Source organism: Anser brachyrhynchus (assembly GCF_964034855.1).
Source record: "Anser brachyrhynchus genome assembly, chromosome: 9".
Lineage (NCBI taxonomy): Eukaryota > Metazoa > Chordata > Aves > Anseriformes > Anatidae > Anser > Anser brachyrhynchus.
Window position 1 is genome coordinate 8,079,656 of NC_137703.1, and position 5,327 is coordinate 8,084,982.

The window sequence follows — 5,327 nt, forward strand, 5'->3', positions numbered from 1 at the left end:
GATTAGTCCTTGAGATACAAGCCTTCCTGTCCGTAATACCAGGATGGATTTTCTTCTAGCTGCTTTTCCATTTGCCGTATATCATGCCAAGAAGTGCAACAGAGACCAGAAGTATGATTTGATCCTCACTGGAAAGTACTCAGGCAAAATCTATTATATTTAGTAAGCAAGCTCTATCATTTGCCTACCCTTCCAAATAATTATTTACGTATTTTCAGTGTAAATTGTATTCTGGACTAGCAGTTATCACTACATGTTCCTTAGTTTTCATTCACTATGGAGAATATATGGGACACTTGAGCAGTTCCCCACGAGCCCAGATGAATAGCTGTGAGCTATATATACGGCCGCAGGAGTGGGGTTGGGGTGGTGGCGTTTTTACTAGTGATTAAATGTCTTCCAAATCTATTCATGCTGCAGAGCTATAAATGATGGATTTTTCACATTAATGAAAGGAGCCCTTGGAGCCCTCTGGAGTGCATAGTGCTATTTTTACATTTCACTATCGGAGAATGAGGAAAGATAGGCCAACGTGTTTCTTTTTTTAAAATGGCTGGAACAGAAATTCGGCCCGTTCTGGCCGTCATTCAAGTGCCAACATTGTTAACCATTGTTGGGCACAAATTCAGAGCTCATACTTGTTACATCATTTCATCAGGGGCATTTTTTCCACTTTGGGCTCATTAGCAGACCTGGCCTAAAAATAAACACATGCAAGGAAATCTGAAACCACTCGCTCTACTATGAAAGCGGTATGGTATCCAACCTTAGAACAAAGTTAGAATTTAGAGTTCAAGCTTGAAAGTCCCCAGCAAATGACTTTATAGGTTATTATGTTGCTGTTTGCTCTCTATTGTTACCTGCATCCTGCTGTGTGTGAGTTGAGAAAAGGGAGAAGAGCTCTTGGGAAAGGTTTAGTCCCTTGTGCTTGCTTTTCAGGGAGGGTTCTGTCATCTTCTTTTTCTTCTGAAAGAAAAGCTTTTGATTAAAGCAGAATAGAAGAAAAATCTGCCATCCCCAAAGCAACTGTGGTAAGAAACAAACTAAGAAAACAAACCTCAATTCATAGGCCATCTTTGCTGATCACCCTGAATTAAGATGGGAACATACAATTTCATCGTCACCCGTTCTGCCTGCAGGAGTTTGTGTAGCTGTATGTGCATAAATAGTGCTCTTTCACCCAGAACCGATAATGCAGTGGAAATAACAGATCCTGGGCACCAAAACTGAAAAGTCTTGTTCTTTTATCCTAGTACTGCAACAGATTTATTCTTATTCTTTGTGACAAGCAAAGCTAGAACTGAATAAAAGTAAAAGCTTAGATTCATGCCACCAAGACAACTTTGACTTCCAACAACTGGCATTTAGGAGAAACATTGTGAGAGGTCAGCAGGTTTCAGCTTCTGTAAGCAGGAAGAAATTGTATTGAAATTGGAATCCTAAAAGGGTTTGCTAATTTGCAGCTTCCCTAAGAATGGGGTCTCTGAGTGAAACTACTTATGTGTTCCTCTAGCTCAGATTTATAATCTTCCAGGCATCTCAGCATGAGCCTTCTCCTCAGAAAACAGCATTCAGTTGTTGTTGGACTGGTTCTCCTAAAATGGTTTCAGGCATGTATAAATGAGTCAGAAGTGAATAACAGTAATAAGTAGCTGCATGCAGAAAAGAGACTGCGTCCTTGAAGCCTTTGGGAATCTTTTAAACTCTCTTGATTTCTCTATTTTTTATTTGTTTTCTGTCTTTGGTGAAAAGACTTTAAAATGTCAGAGGGGAGGAAAAGCAGTGTGCAATAAATAAAAACCTCAGGAAAGAAATCAAGACTCTGAAGTTGCAAAAAATGCGTGCCAGTGCTATCACAGGCTTTGCATCGCTCTCAGCAAGTGGCCAACTCACATCCCTTGGAAGGAAGAGAGATCAGGCTCTCTTAAGAAATCATTATGATAATTACCAGTATGAAACCGTTCAAGAAATGGAAAAGATTCATATTTGAAACCTGTTTAAAGATTTAATATATTGACTACAGTACCTTAAATCAGTACCAGGGAAGAAAAGAGAGAACAGAGGACCATACTTGTTCCAAAGCAGATTTCAATTTGATAGAGCTCATTATAGGTGCTTCAAAAATTGCTCACTCATCTTTAATGTTCTAAAATGCCATAACTTGGAGAAGTGATAAACTGAATTGGAAGCAGTGTTTTTGATAGCTGGGCTAAATCAAAATTGCTGTTTTAATCAACAATAACACTTAAATTTTCAGCTGATAAAATTGTATGCAGGGACAAATTGCTGATGTAAGTGCAGTGGTATTTGGAACCAATATAAGCTGAGTAAAAATTATATTCCGCTTTGTTTTCCTTCTTAAGTTTCTATGGAAACCTTCTTGGAGGTGGTCTCAGGAAAAGAAATGCTAAAATAGAACAATAAAATGTGTTATTTATACATGCAAAGTAAATATCCTTCCTGCACTTTTTTATGGAGGGTGAAAATGTGGTTTCATCATTTCATATTCTCCCTTGACAGACAATTAACTATGACCCAGCCTCCTTAGGGTTTGCTTTTCTGCATTTGGCCAACATGTTTGAGAGAGGAAAAGCACTAATCTTCTATGCAGGACATCTATTATTTATTTGCTGTGTCTTACTAAACTATCTTTATTTTTTTATCCAGCAGCCTTTACAACATGTTTTATGAAAAGAATGTCTAAAAAGTTTTGTCTTGTTGTTTTGTTTTGGTTTTGAAACTGTAGCTCTGTTAAACTCTTCATGAACATAACTGTTCCCTCAGAATTTTAGCCAGAAGAAAATCAAATTCAAACTCGTATAAACGACATCACTATAAATAGATCTTAATAACAAGTGGTTAGGAAATGTTGTATACAAGCATTCTTTTAATGAATTATTGCTGCATAGAGTGAATTTCACTTACCCTAAACCAACAACTTCTACCAGACATGACTGCAACGAGCTGAGGTTGTCAGGAACCACATCCAAAAAAACATATTTGAGTGGCCATCTCCTAAACGATATCAAATGAGCAATCATGGAATGAGAACAGGGGCCTGGCTGTATGGATAAAAGCAGAGTCCCCAGACACAGACACAGACAAAGTGATCACGTATGGATCACTTTGAAGGCAGCCTGGAGAAGATCTTGTTTTAGGGCATACAGAGTTGGTATGTGTGGCTCAGTTGTGCTGGCAAAGCAATTTGTGATGCTACCAGAAACGTGTCTTTCCTGTAGAGTGGTGGGGAAAACAGGAGTCTCATGTTGGAAGAAAATGTGTCTTGAAGGACGGTAGGGAAAAACAGGAACCTATGGTTAAACCTTTTGCCAGTCGTTATAGATGGGTCATATAACTTCAGCATGTGCAGTTGTGTATCCGCCTACAAAAACTGGCTATGGCACTGGTGGAGATGTTTTTAGGTTGTGTGTATTAGATAGCAGCAAAAAACATTAGCTGTGCTTGAGCCATATTTCAGCGCTGGGTGTGCAAAATTGATTTCTTTGATATCCAGCAGCGTTCTGCTCTCTGTGTCAGCTTTGTCTCTTATTTGAGTGCACAGCTTTGTTGGTGTGTTTGCATCGGTCTGGTTACCTGCCTTTGAGGGCTGGCTGTTAAGTCAGAACACACACCCTGGTCTGTTCTGTAGACGTGCAGTGACTGTTATGAGTGTTATCACTTGGAGGAAACATTAGGGGGGCTACAGAACCCTCTACAGGGTTCAGTCCCACAGTGGAAGCTGTAGCTTTCCAAGAAAAACCTTTCAGATATGCCATAGCTACCCTAAGCTTAGTGTGCATACAGCTCCTGCTTTGTTTCTGCTCCTTGCAGGTTTGGAAAATCTCTCTTGGGGTCTGTTAACAGGGCTCTGCGCTCATTATCATGCTCTCTTCCATTTCCTTCAAGCTCCTGTCTGGGCCCACAAATAAATCTGTGTAATCATGGGGAGTTTTAACCTTCGCTTTTGTGGAGGGTGCGTGTGTTTTCTCAGGCTCTTCTCAGAAATGCAGTGTGGAAAGTAATAGGGAATTTCCTACACCTTTCTCATCTGCATTCACTTCTACACGCAGCAATGGAAGGTTACGGTTCTGTCGTTCCTGCAAACCCAGGGAAGGGAATCACAAATCTTCGTGCCTCATCTAACCAATCTGCTCTGTTCAGTATTTGCTGGTACATATTGACATATTCTTTGAGCACTACAAAAACAGGTACCATGTGAAGCTGGATGACATTAAGCTAACATTAATAGTTTTCTCACAAAAAAAAATATTTTTAACATAATCAAAATTATGATTGAATATAATTGCAGATAATAGAAGATGGGGATTGAAGAATTGAAATGATTTGTTCTGGTATTTCCAATATTTAAGATTTCACCTTTTGAGTCTTTTGTTTTGAAGTTCAGCCTGTTTTTCTTTTCCAGTAAGGATCGTTCATGTAGGTCAGAAGCCCTTTCATGAGCAAGGGCTCTAAAGCGGTGCAGCCCCCGTCTTAACCCTTTATCCTCCTAACCCTGCCGCAGCACGAGAACAAGGTGCAAGGGAGAGCAGAGTGCAGGCAGTCCCATCCCTCTGTGCGCAGACATCTTCCTGCCAAGTCTGCCTCTTTCATCTCCCCACTCCCTACTGTCTCCGTTGCCTTCATCTATTCTGTAGGACAGATGAAACACTTGTTCTGTGCTGGCTGGTGTAGCAGCAGTTGCATTCACCAGACTCCTCTGTCCTCGTTCCTCTTTGTTTCCCTTCTCTCTGTTACTGTTTCTTCACCTTCCCTAGTTTAAGCTAAATGTCCTCTGGCGTCATTACTATCTGCAGTCCTTGGCCCTTTCAAAAAACCTTTTCAGTGTTCTCTGTTCTTTATGTAATATTTTTCAAGAAAGAAGGGGTTAATTTTTTTTTGTCATGGAGAAGCAGTAAAACCCAGGTCTCCAATGTGCTGCCTGTGGCTGTGCTCGAGGCTGAAGCCATCCAAATTTGTGGTTTTATGTCACTGGACAGGTAAACAGAACCCAGCCCCTTACTTTCCATTTGGAAAACAGCAATCTCATAGAGCTGCAATAACTAGTGACAGGAGGCAGAGAAGCTTTAATGCTGCATTTGCAAAACTCTGAGAGTGCCGGAAGCCTTTGCCAATGAATGTCAGAGGGGCTGAAGCAGAAATTGGTCTCAAAATCTTCGCTACTCATTTCTGTATACCATGTCTAAATGAAAAGGGTATAACTGTACCTTGGGGAGGTACACTTGTAGCCAAGGGCCTAGAACAGCAGGGTGTTACGGTTTGCAGCATTGGCAATGAATGGAAAGACCTGCTACTGGTACAGGGCCTAG